Source organism: Macaca mulatta, chromosome 10, assembly GCF_049350105.2.
Source record: "Macaca mulatta isolate MMU2019108-1 chromosome 10, T2T-MMU8v2.0, whole genome shotgun sequence".
NCBI lineage: Eukaryota > Metazoa > Chordata > Mammalia > Primates > Cercopithecidae > Macaca > Macaca mulatta.
This window is the reverse complement of record NC_133415.1, coordinates 97,398,770-97,423,806: the sequence shown is the minus strand read 5'-3', so window position 1 is coordinate 97,423,806 and position 25,037 is coordinate 97,398,770. Positions and strand designations below refer to the sequence as shown.

Below are 25,037 nucleotides of genomic sequence, written 5' to 3'. Positions count from 1 at the left end.
CTTCTGAGATTCAATGACTAAACATCAGTGACTGGGGAGCTTATCAACAAATGCATTACAGAGCATTTTACTACAAGCTACCCAACTACATGCTTGAGGGAAGGAAGAACCCTGGAGAAGTCAGAGGCCATTACCCAAGATGCCAGGCTCAGCTGGGCACCTTTACCCCCTTTATGAAGGAAACCAAAAGAATTCACTGAACAAGTCCTTAGGGACATGAAAAGCAGCAGCATAAACTACAAGACAAGACAAACAAGTAAGAGACTGTAAGTGTCCTTAGGGACCAACATGGAACAGCAGTGGTTACGAGAGATCATTTCTTGCATTTGGAGAATGCTTGATGGGAAAGACAAAGAACATCTCTCTACTTTTGTGTACAATGGGAAGCAAGGTGACATGCATAGTGGTTAGGAACATCATTTGGGAGCCACAGATGTGGATCTGAGTCCTGTGTGACTTAATTTCTCTGAACTTCAGTTTTTTTCACTGTCAAGTGGGATACCCGTGCCTCTGTTTTAGGATTGTGAGAATTAAAAAACACATGTAAGGAAATTGAAAGTATTTGGTACATAGTAAGTATTGAATCAATGTTTGCTCTCGTTGTACATAATCTCATTTGATTCTCATAGCATCCTTAGGAGAGTGAGGTAAGTGCTATGAGGCTACATGATCAACCTCTCCTTCCTGGATAAGAAGACATATACAGAGAAGTCAGGTGACATGCCCAAGGTCACACAGCTCAAAACGAAAGGGACAGAATTAGAAATGAAGCCTCAACTCCTAACTAGGTCAGCACACATGCCACACACGACAATGCCAACGCCATTTCTCAAAACGGTTGCTGCAGCCAGCCTGGGAAAGGAAGCACGCAGGCCACGAGGTCGGAGAGGCTGCTTTCCTTGCTTTGCTACCCAAATCCTATGTGGCCTGAAGCAAGACTGGGCTTCGACTAACTCTCTCAAAGGGAGCAGATGTGATATGTTTCAATGCCACTTCGATGGTGATGGGAAGGTGGGACCGGAGCTCTACTGGGAAAGCAGCTCTCTGTAGTGGGGAAGAGGCTGTGGTAGTTTATGGTTTAATGAGCATTTTTACTAGTTCTCAGAAAACATAGATGCTTATCAAAAACACCCAAGAAAACAGGCTATATGAGGAGGGAGTTTGCCAATCTGAAGGCTTTTCAACAATGGGACATAGGACTGCTGTGGAATAAACACCACACCAGCCTGGCTGGGCGTGCTGGCTCACGCCTGTAATCCTAGCACTTTGGGAGGCCCAGGCGGGTGGATTGCCTGAGCTCAGGAGTTTAAGAGCAGCTTGGGCAACACAGTGAAACCCCATTTCTACTAAAATACAAAAAAAATTAGTCAGATGTGGTGGTGTGCGCCTGTAGTCCCAGCTACTTGGGAGGCTGAGGCAGAAGAATTGCTTGAACATGGGAGGCGGAGGTTGCAGTGAGCCGAGATTGCACCACTGCACTCCAGCTGAGTGCAGACTCTGTCTTAAAAAAAAAAAAAAAAAAAAAAAAAAAAAAACCCCACCATTCTGGTAACCCACAGAGAGCAGTCGCTCACAGCTCAGAGAGATCTGGGCTTCCTTCTGGACACTAGACCTTCTTGCTGTGCCTTGGTTTCCCAGTGTAAAATGAGAAGAAGAATAGCCTTACTCTCCAAGGTTCTTGTGTTGGTTATGTGCCTGGCACATACTATACATTGAAAAAGACTTGAATATTTCTTGTCTAATTCTGACCGTTTCATCATCCTTTGCCCTAATGGTGATGTGACAATGAAATAAAGTCATTTTAAATAAAGAGGGTCCTGTATTTCTCCAGAATGTCAGGATGAGTAACGAACAAAAGCCCACCCAGAGCTGTCAGGCCTGTTCTCAGCAGCAGCACTCAGTTTGGAGGAGCTGGAGGTCGGGGCCATTGTTTGGCTGAGCCTTTATTCCAGAAGCCTGAGTAGGCGTCAGGAAATGAGGCTGGGCTCTTGAGATGGGTGCTTTGAATCATGTTTTGTTACTTGAACAAAAATAATAGTAAGGAGCCCATTCATAAAAACAACATCATTTTCTTCAACAACATGTACTTTGTATCACTTCCCTTGTGAACTGAGTAATTCTATGTCTGTGACAGAATCCCGGAAGACAGAACCAAAGCAACACTGACACATTCATTTCTTCTTTAACTGACAATACTGGACACACTTATGTGGGCAGGGGCCACGCTGTGCACTGAGCACTCTGTAAACACCACTTAATGTCATCCTCACAATAATCAGGTACAGGAGATATTATTAATATTTACATCTTACAGCTGTAGCAACAGATGCATGGTGAGCACACTAACCTGCTCAAAGGCTCACGGGAGCAAGGGGCACAGCCTGCGCTCTAACTAGGGACTGTGTGGGGCCAGTCCTGAATCCACAACCCCCTTGCACTACCGCCTCTTAAAGGGCTTCCCTTCAGGAAACTTGGCTATTTTTCACAGACAGTAGTATCAGCTCCTTTGAGGATGAAGGAAACTCTGGCTGTTTAATTCCACCCTCTACCCCCAGTTTAGAAGGGGTCTCTCCTTCCTCTGAATTTCCTTAGTACTCTCTGTTTCTTAAGAAACACACCCTTTTCTCTGTTGACACATATTTATTTGGGGGCAGGTCTTTTTTCTCTGCCAGAATCCTAACTTCTTAAGGAAAAGATCTGTGTCTAATTTACCAGCATTTTGTACATATTATGAGATACTTATTAAAATAAGGAAATCCATAAACAAACCCCAAAACTAATATTGGATATTTACCATATACCAGGTAATATTCTGTTTATTTTATTTACGTTGTAGAGACGGGGGTCTCGTCATATGCCCAGATTGGTTTTGAACTCCTGATCTCAAGTGATCTGCCTGCGTTGGCCTCCCAAAGTGTTGTGATTACAGGTGTGCCCAGTTGTATGCTAACTGCTTTATATAAATTACCTAATTTAATCCCATAAGGAGCTCTATGAGGTAGGTATAATTATTATCCCCGCCTGACACAGGAGAAAATCACAGACACAGATTGATTAATTTGTTGGGGCAGAGTGTTAGTCCGTTTTGCATTGCTATAAAGGAATACCTGAGGCTGAACAATTTATGAAGAAAATAGGTTTATTTGGCTCACGGTTCTACAGACTGTTTAACAAGCATGGCACCGGCATCTGCTTCTGGTGAGGCCTTAGGAAGCTTTTAGACATGGTAGAGGGAAAGGAGAGCCGGAATGTCACACGGCAAGAGAGGGAGCAAGTGTGAGAGGGAGAAGTGCCAGGCTCTTTTTAAACAACCAGGGCCAGGCACAGTGGCTCACACCTGTAATCCCAGCACTTTGGGAGGCCGAGGCAGGCAGATCACCTGAGGTCAGGAGTTCAAGACCAGCCTGGCCAACATGGTGAAACACCATCTCTACTAAAAATACAAAAATTTAGCTGGGCATGGTGGTGCACACATGTAGTCCCATGCTTTTTTTTTTTTTTTGAGATGGAGTCTCGCTCTGTTGCCAGGCTGGAGTGCAGTGGCACCATCTTGGCTCACTGCAAGCTCCGCCTCCCTGGTTCACGCCATTCTCCTGAGTCAGCCTCCCGACTAACTGGGACTACAGGCACCCACCACCATGCCTGGCTAAATTTTTTGTATGTTTAGTAGAGACGGGGTTTCATTTTGTTAACCAGGATGGTCTCGATCTCCTGACCTCATGATCCGCCCACCTTGGCCTCCCAAGGTTCTGGGATTACAGGCGTGAGCCACCACGCCTGGCCAATAAATTTTTTTTAAATTAAAAAATAACCAGTTCTCACTTGAACTAACTGAACAAGAACTCACTCATTACAACGGGGAGGAGATCACGCCATTCATGAGATCCGTACCCATAACCCACACACCTCCCACCAGGCCTCACTTCCAACACTGGGGTTCCCATTTCAACATGACATCCAACAGATATCCATCAATATCATTAAACATTCCAACTACATCAGCTAGCAACTGACGGATATCTGTTGAAGGAGTATATGAATAAAGAAATGCTGGCCACCACTACCCACTTTCTAGTCCACATAGCTGCTGTACAGTGCAATCGCTCATCACCCTATCAAAGGCGGGTTTCAGCTGCCATACCATTTCCAACTCACTTATTCACTATGCCAAGCAGTTAGAAGGTCCATGTTTTCTCTACACAATTAATCGAGAAGCATATTGATTGAGATTTATGAATAAAAGTAGATTTTGTTCTAACTATAATCATAATTGCTTATTATAAAAAGATAAGAAAATACAGAAGAACAGGAAAAAAGAAGGAGAACAATACATCATCTCACCACAATCCTAGTGTAAGGCCCCAGAGAAGGAACCACACTTACACTTAAAACAATGTTCTTGGTCAAGTGTGGTGGCTGACACCTGTAATCCCAGCACTTTGGGAGGCAGAGGTGGGCAGGTCACTTGAGGTCAGGAGTTTGAGACTAGCCTGGTCAACATGGTGAAATCCCGTCTCTACTAAAAAACACAAAAAAATTAGCTGGGTGTGGTGGTGCACACCTGTAGTCCCAGCTACTCAGAAGGCTCATGAGGCTGAGGCAGGAGAATTGCTTGAACCTGGGAGGCAGAGGTTGCAGTGAGCTGAGATCATGCCACAGCATTCCAGCCTGGGTGACAGAATAATAATCTGTATCAAAACACACACACACACACACACACACACACACACACACACAGTTTTGAATTCAGAAACTTAAGTCATTTTTGAGGGGCGGAGAATCAAACCCACAAAAGATGACTAAGACACTGCTGGACGTATTTCTTTTGGTTTTGGAGTACACATGGCTGCTTTTTCTTCAGGGTTCGATGTCCTGAGGATCCACTTTGTGGTCCCCTTTGGACTGCTGATTTGGTGTCTCTGAAGAAGAGCTGGAAGGAGAAGAGAAGCCTGACCCCAGTGATTATGTGGCTAGAAACTGGACAGGTTCACAGGATATCACACTGTCCCCTCCCTGCCTTTTTTCAAACCACTTCCCACTAGCTTGAGATAAGTTTCCAACTACAGCTGTTTTGGGATAGATGGACCTTCACTTCAACAGTGACCTTAACTTTAAACAGTCTTGGACTCACTGATTTTTGCAGCTGAAAGGAGCATGTGGTCTCCTCATTTTAGGGGTGAGGAATGCCAGATCCAAAGAAGGCAAGGGACTATCCTGAGGTAGTACATCCTGGTGCTCCAACAGGAGAAGGTTTGAGACTCTCACTTGCTACTCTCTATTGGTCTGAGACTCTCACTTGCTACTGCACTTTGAAATACAAATTTGAAGGGCCCTTCCCTCTTATTTTGGTTAACTCAGCCATCAGATTTCAGATTAAATGTCACTTCCCTAGGGCGCCCTTTTCTCTGAGCCACGTTAGCTCCCCCTGCTGTAATGGTCTCATGGTACCCCTATGTCTCTTCTCATAACCCTTAACATATTTATAAGTACATGGTCCATGTGTTTCCCCATCAGACCGTAAACTCCACAAGGTCAACAGTATGTCTCCCTGGTTCACTGAAAACATCTATCCCAAGTGCCTAGAAGAGTGCCTGCCATAAAATAGGAAACTCAATAAATATTTTCTAAACACACACACACTCTACTTAGTCCAGTTTATGGTAAAACAATAACATACTTTTTGTAAAAAGCACCATGTCTTCTGAACTACAAATTGGGCCTTCTTGCTGAAAGAAGGATCATTGGAGAACAAGGGATTTCATTTCAAATAATTTCCAGAAGATAGAAAAAGTTCAGGTCAGAGAGGTATGATGACAGAAACTAAAGTCTGGAGCACAAGGACAAGAAAGCACCATTGGAAATGAGAGACAAGGAAATGTGTGGGACCCCAGGGAGGCTCTGGACCTGAAGACAGCAGGCGTGGAGAAGATTCAGAAGGTCCAAAAAATGAAGGAATCCACTGAAGGTCCTGTGCCACCAGCTCCTCTATCCCATACCTGAAGCACACAGAGGGCCCAAAAGCTTTGTAGAACCATAGCCAAAGACAGGAGGCCTCTTTAAATAAATTGAATGAACTGCCTAGGATTGATCTAGGGCTTCTAGTAAGAGACTGGCCACCTTATGCTAACATGTGAAGGGCCCTCAGTCTAACTGCTGCTCCTGCTCATGTGCCCTAAAGGATCTTCCACTTAGTACCTTAGTACCCTTCTAGTACCCAGCAGCTTCCCAGGCAGGACAGAGGCCTATGGGACAAACAGATGAACTGAGACCTACCCCTTAAAGAAGTCTTTTATTAGTGATTGTCAGTGGTCAAATAAAGCATGACAGGATGTGTGATGAAAACCACCTGCATGACAGGAGTTCAAGTTTCAAGACCAGCCTGGCCAACATGCCAAACCCCATCTCTACTAAAATTACAAAAATTAGCTGGGCGTGGTAGCAGGTGCCTGTAATCCCAGCTACTCAGGGGGCAGAGGCAGGAGCATCATTTGAACCCAGGATGCAGAGGTTGCAGTGAGCTGAGACCATGCCATTGCACTCCAGCCTGGGTGACAGCCAGACTCCGTCTCAAAAATAAAAATACAAAAATTAGCCAGGCATGGTGGCACATGCCTGTAATCCCAGGTACTTGGGAGGCTGAGGCAGGAGAACTACTTGAACCTTGGGAGGCGGAGGTTGCAGTGAGCTGAGATGGTGCCACTGCACTCCAGCCTGGGCAACAGAGCGAGACTATCTCAAAAACAAACAAAAAACTGATGAGTCAAGAAAAAGCAGTATGGTAATGTGAGGTCCTTGTTTGGATCTGATTGGAACTAAAAAAACATGGAGATCGCTGCTAATAATAATAGATTATTATTTTATGTGGGATAGTAGTGTGGTTATATTTTTAAAGGAATCCTTATTCCCTTAAAAGGCTGGGCACAGTAGCTCATGCCTGTAACCCCAACACTTTGGGAGGCCAAGGCAGGTAGATCACCTCAGGTCAGGAGTTCAAGACCAGCCCAATATGGTAAAACCCCATCTCTCCTACAAATAAAAAAATTAGCCGGGCGTGGTAGCGTGTGCCTGTAGTCCCAGCTACTTGGGAGGCTGAGACGGGAGAATTGCTTGAACCAGGGAGGTGGAGGGTGCAGTGAGCCGAGATTGCACCACTACACTCCAGCCTGGGCAACAGAGTGAGACTCTGTTGCAAAAAAAAAAAAAAGCTAAGGTAATTACTGATAAAATGATGTCTAGAATTTACTCCAAAATAATCTAGTGGCAGGGAAAAATGGCTACCAGCACAGATGAAACAAGACTGGTCATGGGTTGTTGATTTTTGAAGCTGGGTAATGGGTAGTACATGAGGATTAATTATACTATTCTTTCTAGTTTCGTACATGTTTGAAAATTTCTGTAATACAATTTAAAAAAACCCCAGATAGAGAGATAAATGCTAGATCAAACACCTAAAAGGATCAAAAGTGTATGCTCTTGGGAGCAGGATAGGAGGAAGGGTAAAGAAAGGGAGGGGGCAAGGAACAGATGGTTTTTATTATAAATCTTTTATGATATTTGACCTTAAAAAAGACTAAGGCAAACTATTTGCATGTACCATTCTGACAAAAACAAAATTCATTTAAAAAAGGAAATGGGAGTAATATGATTTAGAGAAATAGAAGTAACCACCAAAAGAAGTAAAAGCTGAAAAATAAAATGGCTGCCTCAGGGTGGGGAGGTAAGCAGGAGACAGATGCCTTTCTGGACTCAGAGATTTTTTAAAAAGTCATATTCATGTATTACTTGGATTTTTTAAAGGTAGCTATTATCAGTTGCTACTATCAGTTACTAGCAGGGCCTTTTGCTAATCTCTACATTTATAAACTGAATACTTCCTCAGGTTTAGAATCCTAAATCACCCAGAGTGAATATCTCCACATTAAGTGTAATAATAACAATTATTGCTATTAAACAATTGTTTGCCATTTGTCAGTGCTTTACATATGTTACTTCTAATCCTTCTAACATTCCTGCAAGGCAAGTATAGATATTCCCATTTTACAGATGAAAAGGTTGAGGCTGAGAGACATTAGCCATTTGCTTGAGGTCACAGTGTGGGCTAAGCCTGTGAGACTCAAACACCAAGCTCCTTCCATTACCCTACTTCTCCTTTGCATTCCATTTGTTTGGTATAGTCCAGAAAGTACCTTTACATAAATTTTCTCATCAACCACAAGAAACAGGAGGGACATGACTATCTTTTTGACAAATGAAGAAATCAAACCTAAGAAAAGTTAGGTAACTTGCGCAAGAATCCAGGCTCCTGATCCTTAATCTAGTATTTCTTCTACCATTCCTTACTTCCCCTCAACAACAAAATGTTAAATCAGTCATAATCTCCTCATGGGCATTTGTCATAAGAGTCACTGTACATGAATGCAGCAATGCAGCCGAAGCAGGAATTTAAAAAAGGGGGGGGGACATTTTTTCCAAAGGAAATATACTAATAAACCATGGAATGTCCTCAGTTGCTCTAATGACAGCATGTTGCTTGAGTCCTCAAAGGGACTCTTGAAATGTCAGCAGCCTGCCTGCCTGGCACAGAGCAGATGAGTTGCTGGCACAGGCAGTCTGCAGCAGTTCTGACAACCAGTGCCACTCTACTTAGTTCCAAAGAAAGAAATGAGACATGCGTGCCTCTGCCCTGAAAAAAGAACTTCTGTGCTTCCTAAATCTACTTCAGTCAACAGCCATGGGGCCCCAGGGCTTTTTAATAGTTGCCAGGAATCTTCTTAGAACAGCGCTACTCATCAGAGCAGAGGCATGTTTATGAAACTGTACATCAGGTTGCATAGGGGTGGGAGCCAAACGTGGGGTAACTAAAGAGGGTGAACATGTGACCCTCAGTCATCTCAAGTCAGGGTAGCTGAAGCTCTCCCCACAAGAGAAGCAGCCCAACATTTGGGCACAAGAGCCTTAAGCCTGGTGTGAGATGCTCCTCAGTCTGTGCTGGCATCTGAATAATGGCCAAACAGCAGTTAGGGGGAAGAGGCTGTTTACTTGAGTTCAAACTATTTATAGCACCAGCAATCTGCACATATTTGGATGACAAATCTCTGGGCTTCAAGTAAGTGGTGCTTTGCTCCTGGACAATTTCATCAAACACACTCCCTCCCCACGCCACCCCCAGTCCCCCTCACTAACACATGTTGCCCTCAGGATGTTTTATTTAAGTTGCTGAATTTTAAAAGATTATAAAAAGAAACCACATTTTAAGAACAAGTGACTTTTAATCCATTTATTTCCAAGTTTGAACTACATATTTTCTTTAAGGCTTGAATCAGAAATTAGATTATAATACCTGTATATTATATAAAAATATACACTTGCCCCATACGTGAACAAAACAGTAACTGGATGATGTCTGTAATTTAACATGTATATTGACCTGGGAAAGTGGCTCATGCCTGAATCCCAGCACTTTGGGAGGCCAAGGCAGGTGGATTATTTGAGGTCAGGAGTTCGAGACCAGCCTGACCAACATGGTGAAACCCTGTTTTTACTAAACACACAAAAAAATTAGCCAGGTGTGGTGGTGGGCGCCTGTAATCCTGGCTACTGGGGAGGCTGAGGCAGGAGAATTGCTTGAACCTGGGAGGCGGAGGTTGTAATGATCTGAGATTATGCCACTGCACTCCAGCCTGGGCGACAGAGTGAGACTCCGTCTCACAACAAACAAACAAAAACATGTGTATTGTTGTAAAGATGCTGAGGCCCGCTCAAGACCTACAAAGAGAACGTTTCTTACAGTGCAATTAACATACAATGATTAAAGGCTTTCAGAACAGATCCACAAACAATGTGTAATTATACAGGCATTACAAACAAAAGAGGTCTTATTACCTATGAATTCTGGGGAGAAGCAATGATAGTCTACGGTGTTCACCAATGCCCAATGCGCCCATTGCATGCCATACAGGAAAAAGGCTCAACTGTAACAAACCCATGTGCAGAGCCTTCTGCACAGTTTTAACTCACAGAAGTTGTTACAGCCTTGCCAATGAATGTGTTTGGAAAAACCAGTCTACTCTAAAAGCTGCCTTGTGTTTACAGCAAAAGCATTGCTGATCTGAATCTTGCATCTCCCCTGACCCAGGCATTGCCTAATTCTAAAGACGAAAAAGTGCTTGTTAGTTAACATGCATGTTGGCAGCTTCCAGTCATATAATGCAGGCAGGATATGGTGTAGAGAAAAAGGCCAGTAAAGTGAAGACAAAGGTTTATAGTACAATGGGTGATGGTAGACAGTTAACATGGCGAGAGGAAATAGAAGAGATTCCTAAAAGGGACTTACATGTTTTCTTGTCTTTTCCCTCTGCCAGTAAAGCTCATTAGAAGATCCCTAAGACAATCTTTGAACAACCCCACTTTTTTTAACATTAGGAAAAAAGTTCTGGTCATGGTAAAGAAAAAGAGGCGTGTCTATACATAGAATGTAAATTATTTAGAAATTTCTTCAAGTCACTTTGTTGTTATTATTATTATTATTACTATTATTATTTGAGTCTCACTCTATTACATAGGCTGTAGTGAGAGCACGACCTCAGCTCACTGCAACCTCCGCCTCCTGGGTTCAAGCAATTCTCCTGCCTTAGCCTCCCAAGTAGCTGGGATTACAGGCCTGCATCACCACATCTGGCTAATTTTTGTATTTTTAGTACAGATAGGGTTTCACCATGTTGGCCAGGCTGGTCTCAAACTCCTGGCCTCAAGTGATCCACTCGCCTCGGCCTCCTGAAGTACTGGAATTACAGGCGTGAGCCACTGTGCCTGGCCTAAAGCATGTAATGTTTGATCCCATGTTTTTATTTCCAGGAATTTTTGAATTATAAAACTATCCTTATCATTGAGACCTTAGCTGAGATGTCACTTCTTCAGAAAAACTTTCCCAAGCCACCCAACCTAAAATAACCACCCAGGCGGGAGAATGGCGTGAACCCGGGAGGTGGAGCTTGCAGTGAGCCGAGATCGCGCCACTGCACTCCAGCCTGGGCAACACAGCGAGACTCCGTCTCAAAAAAAAAACAAAAAAAACAAAAAAAAAAAACACCCATCTACCTATCACATCACTTTCTGTTTAAGTGTCCATACAGCACCACTTTTTTTGTTGTTCATTAATTTCTTTACCGCCTGTCTTTCACTGCTGCCTCCTCCTGTCCCACATTAAAATATCAGTTCTGTGAGATGAGGGGCCTGGTCTATCTTGGACACCATTCTTCCCAGGTGGTGCATACTAGCCAGGGACACTGCAGCAGCATCTCATTTAATCTTCACAGCTGTATGAGGTTTCTGTTATCCTTCCACTTTAGAGATAGGCAAACTGATGTACAGTTTCATTTTAGCGAGTGGCCAGTAACTGGCAGTCGGAATCTAAATACTGGTATGTGTGACGACAAAGTCCACACTCTAAACTACCTCTCTCAAGATGAATCAAAAGTTTAAATAGTTTAAATGTGCACTTTTTAAACCAAACCATCCTCGTTGTGGAAATGTATTAAATAGAGATGATCACACAAGAACACATAATTAGATATATCTTATTTATTGCATACAACTTATCATAGCAAATACTGGCAATGTTTAGGCAAGTCACCAGTTAGCCATAAGGTTCAAGTTTACGTTTTAGTAAACAGGCCCCCATCTCAGACACTATGAGGATTTAACAAGACAATGCATAGTACCTGGCTCACAGTCCATGTTTTGTTGTTACTGCTATATTTATTCATTTATTCGAGACAGGGTCTTGCACTGTAACTCAGGCAGGAGTGCAGTGATATCATCACAGCTCACTGTAACCTCAAACTTCTAGTCTCAAGTGATTCTCCCACAACTCAGCCTCTGGAATAACTAGGACTACAGACACGCACCACTATTCCTGGCTATTTTTTTTTTTCATTTTTTGTGGAGACAAGGTCTTAGTATGTTGCCAGGCTGGTCTCGAACTTCTGGTCTCAAGTAATCCTCATGCCTTGGCCTCCCAAAGTGCTGGGATTACAGGTGTGAGTCACTGAACCCAGCCTACATTTAAATCTCTAAAAGGATATACAATATACCAAATTGTGTATCTCTGCACAGCAGGATTACACGGGGAGTGTGAGATATGGCAAGGTTCACACCTGTAACCCCAGCACTTTGGGAGGCTGAGGCAGGCGGGATCACTTGAGGTCAGGAATTCAAGACCAGCCTGACCGGCCGGGCGCGGTGGCTCAAGCCTGTAATCCCAGCACTTTGGGAGGCTGAGACGGGCGGATCACGAGGTCAGGAGTTCGAGACCATCCTGGCTAACACGGTGAAACCCCGTCTCTACTAAAAAATACAAAAAAATAGCCGGGCGAGGTGGCGGGCGCCTGTAGTCCCGGCTACTCGGGAGGCTGAGGCAGGAGAATGGCGTAAAAACCCGGGAGGCGGAGCTTGCAGTGAGCTGAGATCTGGCCACTGCACTCCAGCCTGGGCGACACAGCGAGACTCCGTCTCAAAAAAAAAAAAAAAAAAAAAAAGACCAGCCTGACCAACATGGTGAAACCCCGTCTCCATTAAAAATACAAAATTAGCCTGGCATGGTGGTGCATGCCTATAATCCCAGCTACTTGGGAGGCTGAGGCAGGAGAATCTCTTGAACCCGGGAGGCAGAGGCTGCAGTGAGCCAAGATCACGCCACTGCACTCCAGCCTGGACAACAAGAGTGAAACTCCATCTCAAAAAAATAAATAAATAAAATAAAAAAATAAAATAACAAAAAATAAAAATAAAAATTACATGTTTATGTATATTTTATTTACAGTTTTGGAGGTAACCACCACAATTACAAAAAACCATTAAAGTAAAAAACAGCTTTCAGAAGGCCTGGCTAAAGCAAGTGGGGATTTTTTTTACTTTCATCACTATATCTTTCTGTCCTGGAGTGTTTATTTTTGTGTCTATGTATTACTTTTATAATTTTTGTTACATTGGCAAAAGAAGGAAGGCTGGTGGAATTGTGTGATCACCAACCACAATAAATAATAACGGACTGAATAATGTAAATATACATTTCAGGAGAAAGAAAATTTAGTCTTACCTTGACTGGAATAGATATTCTACTAGACATGTGCCTTATCAAGATTTCTTTTAAATGATACTTCTCAGTGTTGTGGAAATAAGAGAAAATGTAGGTGAAAATAGAAAATGGTACAACATTCCTAAAGGGCAATTTGACAATATGTGCTAGAATCCTTAAAAATGTATAGGGTATATGGGACCTCTCTGTACTTGCTGTGCAGTTTCACTGGGAACCTACAACTGGTCTAAAAAATAAAGTTTCTTAATTAAAAAATGTAAATGCTCTCTGACCCACTCATTTCGCATCTAAGAATCTATCCAAAAGAAACCACTATAGATGTGTGTGCAAAGACTTGACTTAAAGTTATTCACTTCAGCACTATTCAAAATACTGTAAAACTGAAAATCCTTAAAGTCCACAATTAGGGAGTAGTTAAATAAACTTTGGTAGATCTACAGAATGGAATATTACACAGTCACGATAAGTAATACTATCGAAGAATATCTGATGACATTTAAAAAATGTCACATAAGGGCTGGGCGCGGTGGCTCACGCCTGTAATCCCAGCACTTTGGGAGGCAGAGGCAGGTGGATCACAAAGTCAGGAGCTCAAGACCAGCCTGGCCAAGATGGTGAAACCCTGTCTCTACTAAAATTACGAAAAATTAGCCAGGCGCGGTGGCAGGTGCCTGTAATCCCAGCTACTCGGGAGGCAGAGGCAGGAGAACCGCTTGAACCTGGGCAGCAGAGGTTGCGCCACTGCACTCCAGCCTGGGCGACAGACTGAGACTTCGTCTCAAAAAAAAAAGAGTCTCACTTTAATGTTAAGGTAAGCCCCTATATATAGAAGGGGCTCATGTTTGTAAAATGGAAAGTAGAAAAAAATGGAAGAAACTATTAATCAGTAGTATATCAGGATGATGACACTGCAGGTAATTTTTATTTTCTTATTGGTATTTTCAATTAGTATTTTATAATAAAATATAGCATTACTTCTACAAAAAGAAAAAATACAAAAAGTTATCTTTAAGTGCTTTTGGATCATACATACCAAGCGCTACAAAATGTGCATACATTGACTTATAAACAAGAGGGACACTTATATCAGAGTTACTTACTGCTTTGTTTTCAGACAGGGTCTCACTCTGTCACCCAGGCTCCAGTGCGGAGGTTATAGTAAGCCGAGACTGTGCCACTGCACTCTAGCCTGGGCGACAGAGCAAGACTCTGTCTCAAAATCAATCAATCAATCAATCAATCAATCACCTATGATTGCCCGAGGTAAAGTACATATTAAAGTCAGGCCTTTTTCAAGCTCAGTAGCAGCTGCTATAAACCAATGAAGGGCATGAAGGATATAAAGACTATAAATGGGCTAACTGCACTAGAAAATGTAAAGAAAATTATAAGCCCATGTTCTAGGACTGTTATGGGACAGTTTCTGATGTCCAGTATCTGACATTACCTGTGCTGGTAAAGGCAGCAGTGGTTTTTCTCCAGAAGAGTCCCCCTTAGTGGGGCTGGCCATTTCTCATGGAAATATTGTCCGTGACTGCTTCACTTCCATCTGTGTAACATCCAAGCGCCGATGTTAAACTACCTTTCTGCTTAAGCCAACTACAGTGAATATTGTTGTTTGCTACTAAGAATCCTGACCAATACATGCCCCCAATAACACTTCCATTATAGTTCCCAGCACAGTACATTATAACTACTTGTTATATTCTATCTCCCTTAGTAGATGGAAAATTTTGTATTTTATTCAACTCTATAGTCTGAACACTAGCAGAAGGCCTGACAAACAGAAGGCACTTAATGAGCATAAGCAGATATTAGAAAAAAACTCACTAACACACGAAAGCTATTGCTTTAGTTAGAATGGTGAAATAGGTAATTTTTAAATGATGCTTTAAAATAATTTCATAAGCACCCACGTCAAAGTTGGTATCATTCATCCAAGACCAAGTAGCACAGTAGTATTCATATCAAGGTCAAGATGTCCTAATGAAGAAAAAGAACTGCTGCTTTTCTTTATTTCCATTAATGATTTTTACTGGTTGTTCAAAGGACTTATCTTAAACCAAGCCTCAAAGGTCTGAGAGGTTTATACACATCTGGAACAATGACAGGAATGTGAAATCATGATCATGAAAGTCTGTTTCCTCCTATATTCACAGCCTACCTTATAATATAATAAATGAATGGAGAGTTATAGAAAGTTACAGAAAGACCACTGCCTGAGATGGACTTGGGATCAAACAAAAAAAATGAGAAAGGAAAGCCCTCCAAAACTGATCCTAGAAATCATGGCTAAAGCTGGGCACATGTGTAGTCCCAGCTACTCAAGAGGCTGAGGCAGGAGGCTTGAGCCCAGGAGCTCTGGTTCTGGCTGTGGAAAACAGAGCAAGACCCCATCTCTAATAATAATAATAATAATAATAGCCAGAATAGAATTCACAATAACTCACACTATATCACAATTTAGATAGAGCTTATACATAAAATGAAGCTGTGTCCTTTCATGACATCAGAAAAAAAAAAAAAAACACTTTAAAATAGAACAAAAATGAGATCAAAATCATAACGTCATGAGGCCAGTGATACCACAGTAGCAGAAAGTCTCAGGAAATGAGGAGTAGTGAGAAAGGATTCAGTTTAAAATCATTTTTCCCACCTGCTGGAGGGGAGAGGCAGCTTTGACTTCAGATGCTCATTCCAATTCCTTTGGGTGAAAAGAGAGTAATTCCTCACAATCCCATGATCCCCCTAAGAGATGATCAAGATACTTTACCAGAGCCCCCTTCTCCACAGTCAAAATTGATCTCTCCATCTGACTGAGAAAAGTGAGGTTAATAAGTAGTCTTATACCTCACCCCAAAAATAGCTCCTGGTGGATCCACAAATCTAAATGCAAAAATATGAAACCATATAAGCACTAGAAAAACAAATGGCACATTTTATGACCTCACAACGGAGAAGGTATTTCCAAATACTATGATATAAAATCCAGAAGTCATTGAAAGAAATATTAATAAATGTGACTATGTATAAAAATATTCTGCATGGCAAAAAGCATAATGAGCAAAATAAAAATCAAACGTCGAACTAGAAGAAATTATATTTCCTATCAATATAAATAGCTTATTTCCTTAACCCACAAAGAAATTTTCGAAACTGGTAAGACAGACGGCCAGGTGCAGTGGCTCATGCCTGTAATCCCAGCACTTTGGGAGGCTGAAGTGGAAGTATTACGTGAGCCCAGGTGTTTTAGACCAGCCTGGGAAACACAGTAAGACCTTGTCTCTACAAAAAAATACAAAAATTAGTGAGGTGTAGTGTCATGTGCCCGTAGTCACAGTCACTCAGGAGGCTGAGGTAGGAGGATTGCTTGAGTCCAGGAGGCTGAGGCTACAATGAGCTATGATTATGCCACTGTACTCCAGCCTAGGCAACAGAGCAAGATCCTGTCTCAAAAAAAAAAAAAAAAGAAAAGAAAAAGAAAAAAGAAAGAAAGAAAAAAGAAAAAGAAGAAATTGACATGACAAAGATCAACAAGCCAAGGGCTTGATTCCAAGCCCTCCTCTGAGTCTTCCCAGCTGGGTGCCTAGACAGAAACAGAAACAAGCCATGCTTGTTGTGCCCAGTCCAAACTTCTGACCCACAGAATCCCTGGAAAAAAAAAATCAGTTGTTCTAAGCCACAAAACTTTGGTAGTTTGTTATACTACAATAATAAGTAAAATATTGGATTGTGCTTTGCTAACATATAGTTGGGAATTTTTCATAGTAAAATGTAGAAATTTTCCTGAGTAAAAGGGCTTGTGATTTTTCCTTTCTCATAATGTCACTGTCAGGTTTTTTGTTTTGCTAATCTCTTTCTATTCTCAGGAAGCATTTGTGTAATATTAACTCTTTCTGGTATACTCCTAGTGACAGGCTAGTTTTCTTTTTTTTTTTTTTTTTTTGAGACGGAGTCTCGCGCTGTCACCCAGGCTGGAGTGCAGTGGCCGGATCTCAGCTCACTGCAAGCTCCCAGGCTAGTTTTCTTTAAGGGCAGAGTTTAACTGCTGATTCCATTTTGTTTTTTGTTTTTTGAAATGGAGTCTCACTCTTTCAATCAGACTGGAGTACAATGGTACGATCTCCACTCACTGCAACCTCTGCCTCCCAGGTTCAAGCGATTCTCCTGCGTCAGTCCCCCAAGCAGCTGAGACTATAGGCATGGGCCACCATGCCTAGCTAATTTTTGTATTTTTAGTAGAGACGGGGTTTCGCCATGTTGGCCAGACTGGTCTCGAACTTTTGACCTCAGGTGATTCTCCCGCTTTGGCCTCCCAAAGTGCTGGGATTACAGGCCTGAGCCACCACGCTGAGATGGCTCCATTTTTTTTTTTTTGTTTTGAAATGGAGTCTCGCTCTGTCACCCAGGTTGGAGTGTAGTGGCGCGATCTCGGCTCCCTGCAAGCTCCGCCTCCCAGGTTCACCCCATTCTCCTGCCTCAGCCTCCAGAGCAGCTGGGACTACAGGCACCCACCACCACGCCCGGGTAATTTTTTGTATTTTTAGTAGAGACGGGGTTTCACCGTGTTAGCCAGGATGGTCTCGATCTCCTGATCTCGTGATCCACCCGCCTCAGCCTCCCAAAGTGCTGGGATTACAGGTGTGAGCCACCGTGCCTGGCCTCCGTTTTTACTAATAGTTATATTACTGATACATTTATCCATTCACCTAAATTTTCAAAATTTTGGTTTAAAATTATTCATAGTGACCAGGCACGGAGGCTCACACCTGTAATCCCAGCACTTTGGGGGACCAAGGCACGTGGATCACCTGAGGCCAGGAGTTCGAGACCAGCCTGGCCAACATGGTGAAACCTCGTCTCTACTAAAAATACAAAAAATTAGCTGGGCATGGTGGTGCGTGCCTGTAATCCCAGCTACTAGGGGGGCTGAGGTAGGAGGATGGCTTGAACCTTGGAGGCAGAGGTCACAGTGAGCTGAGATCATGCCACTGTACTCCAGCCTGGGCAACAGAACAGAGTGAGACTCCATCTCAAAAAAAATTTAAAAATTATTTATAGTATCATTATTTTGTTAATGAGTATACAATCTACCTTTTTCACTCTTTTTTTAAGCACTTTTTTTTTTTTTTTTTGAGACAGGGTCTCACTGTGTCCCCTAGGCTGAAGTACAGTGGCATGATCTAGGCTCACTGCAGCCTCCCCGCTCCAGGGCTCAAGCCATCCTCCTACCTCAGCATCCTGAGTGGCTGGGACTACAGGCGCACACCACCACACCTGGCTAATTTTTGTGGATATGGCATTTGGCCATGTTGCCCAGGCTGGTCTCAAACTCCAGAGCTCAAGTGATTTGCCCGCCTCAGCTCCCCAAAGTACTGGGGTTAAAGACTGTGCCCAGTCCCCTCTTTTTAATTCTTGATTTTGGTTATTTGTGCTCTTTTCTTTATTCCTGTCTTCCTTTTCTTGATCAACCTAATCAGAGTATTATCATTTTTATTAATCTTTTCTAAGAAACATACTTTGGCTTCATTGATTTTCCCTACTATACATTTGCTTTATACTTTATTAACTTCTACTCTTTTCATTCTTTTTTTTTTTTTTTTTTTTTTTTTTGAGACGGAGTCTCGCTGTGTCTCCCTGGCTGGAGTGCAGTGGCGTGACCTCGGCTCACTGCAAGCTCCGCCTCCCGGGTTCACGCCATTCTCCCGCCTCAGCCTCCCAAGTAGCTGAGACTACAGGCGCCCGCCACCACGCCCGGCTAGTTTTTTGTATTTTTAGTAGAGACGGGGTTTCACCATGTTAGCCAGGATAGTCTTGATCTCCTGACCTTGTGATCCACCCGCCTCGGCCTCCCAAAGTGCTGGGATTACAGGCTTGAGCCACTGCGCCCGGCCTCTTTTCATTCTTTCTTTCTTTTTATTTTATTTGTTTTAGAGACAGGGTAGGAAGGGTCTCACTATGTTGCCCAGGCTGGCCTCCAACTCAAGCAATCTTCCCACTGCAGCCTTCCAAGCAGCTTGGACTATAGGCATGCACCACCATGCCTAGCTTCTCTTTATCTTCCTTAGAATTATTTTGCTGTGTTTTCTCTGACTTACAAAATGTGGTCTGACTTACAAGATGGATGCTTGCTCAGTTTTTAGCTTTTCTTCAAGGCCATATACTTTTGAATCTGCAAATTCATCTTTCTGCAGTTCTAGAAAATGATCAGCAATTATCTCTTCAAATATTGCTTCTGCACCATTCTTGTTCCACTCATTTTGAAATTCCAATTAAACGTACATTAAAGCTGGGTGCAGTCCCACCTACATACTTGAGGTGGGAGGATCACTTGAGGCCAGGAGTTTGAGGCCACAGTGTGCCATGATCTCACCTGGGAATAGCCACTGCACTCCAGCCTGGGCAATGCAGCAAGAAAAAACTTGAAAAAAAAAAAAAAAAACTTTTTAAAATGTATATTAGAACTTGTCACTGGGTCTTTTTAATTCTCTAACCATCTTCTCTATATTTTACATTTTTAAAATCTCTTGACAGTTTATTCTGGAGAATTTTCTTCTATTCTATCTTCTAGTCCACTATTTCTCTCTTGCTAGGTAATCTGCTTTAAATTCATCCACTGCATTCTTGTTTTTGATTATTGGTTTTGGTTCTAGAATGTCTATTTGGGTTTTTTCAAATCTGTTGTCACTTTTTTTTTTTTTTTTTTGATACGGAGTCTCGTTCTGTCCCCAAGCTGGAGTGCAGTGGCGCAATCTTGGCTCACTGCAAGCTGCGCCTCCCGGGTTCACGCCATTCTCCTGCCTAGCCTCCTGAGTAGCTGGGACTACAGGCACCCGCCACCATGCCCGGCTAATTTTTTTGAATTTTTAGTAAAGACGGGATTTCACTGTGTTAGCCAGGATGGTCTCGATCTCCTGACCTCATGATCCACCTGCCTCAGCCTCCCAAAGTGCTGGGATTACAGGTGTGAGCCACCACGCCTGGCCTGCTGTCACTTTTGACAGTGTCTACTTACTGACTTTTTTTGTTTTTTGAGACAGAGTCTTGCTCTGTCACCCAGGCTGGAGTGCACTGGCACGATCTCAGCTCATTGCAAGCTCTGCCTCCTGGGTTCAAGCGATTCTCCTGCCTCAGCCTCCCAAGTAGCTGAGATTACAGGCGCCCGCCACCACGCCCAACTAATTTTTTGTATTTTTAGTAGAGATGGGTTTTCACTATGTTGGTCAGGCTGGTCTTGAACTCCTGACCTGGTGATCTGCCTGCCTCGGCCTCCCAAAGTGCTAGGATTACAGGTGTGAGCCACCGCGCCTGGCCTATTGTGACGTTATTATCTTGGCTTCTATTTCTTTTTGAATAGTAAATAGTGCTTTATATTCTGCATCTGAAATTCCAACATCTCATGGCTTTGATAGTTTTGTTGTATATGGCTTTTGCTAATTCTTTTCATGGTATCTTATTTCCTTGTGAACCTGGTTTTAATCCTATGTGCTAGTCATTACATAAAAAGTTATTTAGAGGACTATTTTGATGTTCGGGATAACATCTTCCTCGAGAGAAAATTTTCACTTGCTTCTGCCAGCTGCCTGATGGCACTATTACTTGAGAACCATAATGATGAAAGATCTCGGTCTACGTTCCCTAGACCTAGAAGCTGGGTGGCAAGGCTATGTGAGGGCTGGCTTAGTTCAAGTTCCCTCTTATGCCCTTAGGGGTTCCATTCAAACTAGAAAAGTGGTTTATCTCATTCCCCGTCCTTGACGGACAAAAAGCTAAGAATTCTGTCCTCATATGTGAAGCCACCAATGATACAGCTTAACCTTAAAAAATGCTTTCTCAGGATCAGCAAATGCTTTCAGAACAAAAATGGCTTTGGTGGCTATGCTTACCTGATAAATACTGAAACTCTAAACCTCAGTAACTTGGACTTCCTTTTTCACCTGGTGTGACACTTTGTGGCTGTTGCTGAATACATGGCCATAAATAACTTTGTATCTTGTAAGTTAAAAGTCAGTTCACTTTGTAGATGGGAGTGTAAACCAGTGAAAACTTCTAAGGATGAATTACAATATACATCACAATTGTATTTATTTATTTATTTATTTAGAGACAAGCTCTGGCTCTATCGCCTAGGCTCGTGTGCAGTCGCACGATCTCTGCAACCTCTGCCTCCCCAGCTCAAACCATTCTCCTTCCTCAGCCTCTTGAGTAGCTAGAACTACAGGCGTGCAATACCACACCCAGCTAATTTTCTTTTTTCTTTTTATTTATTTTGTATTTGTTTTCATATTTTCTTCTTGGGGTTTTGCCCATGAAAAAAATGTTGCCCCAGCTGATGTTGAACTCGTGAGCTCAAGCGATCTGCCCATCTCAGCCTCTCAGTTTTGGAACTACAGGCATGAGCCACCACGCCCGGCACTACATCAAAATGTTAAATATATATACTCTCTGATCCAGCGCAGTCTTCTTGAAATTAATCTCACAGATATACTTACAAAAATGCACAAAGACACACATAAATAATTTTCTTTGCAGCAGTGGTTTTTGCTAGTAAAAACTGAATATGACAACCTGAATATTCACCAAGAAGTGGCTAGTTATTAATACATAAATTATCGCATGTTTATACAACAGAATACCAATGTAATGCAAATGTATCATTTTTTAAGTTTTCCAACATCCAGTCACTTCTTTCTATTTGGGGTACTTCCCCATTGTGCATAGTCTCAATGGGACTCTGAACCTTAAGAAGTAACACTATGACAAAGGAACAGTTGGAATTTATTCCTGACAGTGTCCAAGGACAGTGATGGCAACACACTGGCCTGGGTGCTTCAGCTAAAACAGGATGATGATTCCCTGGCCTGCCTTGGTTCTGACAATTTGGAAGCCTTGTCTGACACTCCTTCAGTACATTCCCTGCTTCTGTTACTCAAAGCCAAAAGGTTTGTGATACAACCATGAAGTCATTCAAAAGAATAAAATGTATCTATGTGAACAGTAGTAGTAGAATATTTTGTATAATATGATCTCATTTATAGAATTTTTAAGCAACCAATAGATTTTATATTTGTTTGGACATGCATAATTTCTGGAAGAATTATCCAGGAAATTGTTAAGAATGGTTTACTTCTATGAAATGAGAATGGAGATTTGAAGGAAAGGGGAGAAGAAATCTTACTTAAATATTCTTTACCTTTTAAAAACTTTATTTTTTAAAAGTTTATTTTAAGAAGAAAAAAAGGCAGATGAGATGGACTGCTTTGAAGCTGAGATAAACTGAAATTTTTAGGTGCTTATACATACTGAAGGCCATTCAAAGCCAAAGCCCCCTGTCATTCTTTAGGTGATAAGTGATAAGGAATGACATGTGCAAAGAAGAGTTTAGGCATAACTTCAGCAGAAAGAGCTTTATTAGCTGGGCACAGTGGCGCACATTTATAGTCCCAACTACTTGGGAGACTGAGGCAGGAGGATCACTTGAGCCCTGGAGGTAGAGGCTGCAGTGAGCTGTCATCATGCCACTGCACTCCAGCCTGGGCAACAGAGCAAGACCCTGTAAGAAAGAAAGAAAGAAAATGAAAAGAAAAGAAGGAAGGAAGGGAAGGAAGGGAAAGAGGGGAAGAAAGAAAGAGAAGAGACAGAAAAGGAGAAAGAAAGAGAAAGGAAGGAAGGAAGGAAGGAAGGGAGGGAGGGAGGGAGGAGAAATGTGAGGTTGGACTGGAGTGCTGGCAGTATGAATGGAATAGAAGGGAATAGTCCAAAAGATAAGATGATTTTCTATCTCTTACAATTATTTGTTACCCAAATACTTACTATTTTAGAGTGTCAAGCACAGGACAAAAGATATCTGAACTTTACCAAAATCAACCAAACAATCGATCAATCATATAGTCCACTTATGAAGTCTCAGTTCTCCTACCCATAAAATGGAGAGGATAAAATGCCGAACTCATAGGATTATTATAAGGGTAAAAGAAAGCTATGTATATAAAACATATGAAGTCTTCCATAAATGTTAACTACTAGTACTACTAATATTACTATTAGTACCACAATGATGAGGATAATTTAAAAAGCAACCTCTCCGTGTATTAGAATAGGACTCAAGTATATCTAAATAGCCTAACTTTCAGTAACACATTTACAGTATGGAAAGGGATGGCATAGAGTACATATTCATTGTCCTTTTTAAAAATATTATAGTCATTTAAAGACAGAAAGTTTTATTTCTAATGACTAGTGATTTTATAGGGGTAATCTTACAGAAAGCTAGTCAACTTTGGAGAAATAGTGAGGTTCCTAGCCCCTCTGCTACGTAAAGGCTGCCTCCTGAGTTCCCAGACATGGAAAAGCTTTAAGAATCCCAAAGGGCAGCAAGTCTCATCTTTGTACCACATACTCCACCATAGATTTTTTTCTTTTTTTTTTTTTTTTTTTTTTGAGACGGAGTCTTGCTCTGTAGCCCGGGCTGGAACGCAGTGGCGTGATCTCCACTCACTGTAAGCTCCGCCTCCCGGGTTCACGCCATTCTTCTGCCTCAGCCTCCGGAGCAGCAGGGACTACAGGCGCCCGTCACCATGCCCGGCTACCTGCCTCGGCCTCCCAAAGTGCTAGGATTACAGGTGTGAGCCACCTTTTCTTGACGAGTCTCGCTCTGTCACCCAGCTGGAGTGCAGTGGCGCGATCTCGGCTCACCGCAACCTCTGCCTCCCGGGTTCACGCGATTCTCCTGCGGCAGCCACCCTAGTAGCTGGGACGACGGGCGCTCGCCACCACACCAGTTAATTTTCGTATTTTTAGTGGACACAAGGTTCCACCATGTTGGCCAGGCTGGTCTCCAACTCTTGACCTTGTCAAGTGATCCACCTTCCTTGGCCTCCCGAAGTGCTGGGATTAAAGGGGTGAGCTACCGCGCCCAGCCTAACACAGTTCTTAGAGACCAAGGAATAAGGGTATAGTTTTTTTTAAACATTTACTGTTCAGGAAAGGCTAAAAAATAGTACAAAGAAATGAAAAGTCCCTCTCATTAAGTATAGATTACTCTAAATACACTGAAAATCCCAGTAAAATCATTTATTTATATATGACCTTAACAGAGTAGATAGATTCATGGCCCCCTTTTAATTTTAATGAAGTACTCATATTGCAAGATGCATAAAACCCCCAGCAGTTTATTTTGAAACTGCAAACAATCCTGGAAGGCTTGAATAATGAGCTTGACAAACTGGAGACTTTTATTCCACTACCATAAAAATAATGAGTGGGGCCTTTTGAAAAGCATGGCATATTCCAAAGGCTTAGAAGAAAAAAAATCATATGAAGGAGACTTAAACCTATATATCTGGTATGATTTTTACACACCAATTTGAGAAGACTAATAAAGCCAACAAATACCTATCAACTCTCTACTCTGCCATAAATAAAAAAGAAAAAAGAAATGTTTCAATTGGAATCCATATTTAGTACAGATCTTCACTAACTTACTATTATTTGCCGGGCGTGGTGGCTCATGCCTGCAATCCCAGCACTTTGGGAAGCCAAGGGGGGGGCAGATCACCTGAGGTCAGGAGTTCGAGACTAGCGTGGCCAACATGGTGAAACCCTGTCTCTACCAACAATACAAAAATTAGCTGGGCATGGTGGCGCACACCTGTAATCCCAGCTACTCGGAAGGCTGAGACTGGAGAATCGCTTGAACCCAGGAGGCACAGGTTGCAGTGAGCCGAGACCGCACCACTGCGCTCCAGCGTGGGTGACAGAACCAGACTCCATCTCAAAAACAAACAAACAAACAAACAACCTTACTACTAATATTAGCCAAAAGACACATTATGGCTAATAATTAAGTTTTGGTTCTAACATATGTGAGATAATGCGATATATAAGCCAAACACACTTTTTTTAAGCTCAGAGATTCAGCTAAATAAGAACAGAAAATAAA

General features: G+C 42.3%; 1 protein-coding gene across 7 annotated transcripts in view; it reads right to left on the bottom strand.

Annotated features, from left to right (window-relative positions):
- The window catches only part of PKIG (cAMP-dependent protein kinase inhibitor gamma), a 90,842-nt gene that overhangs the window by 37,763 nt on the left and 28,042 nt on the right, over positions 1–25,037 (bottom strand).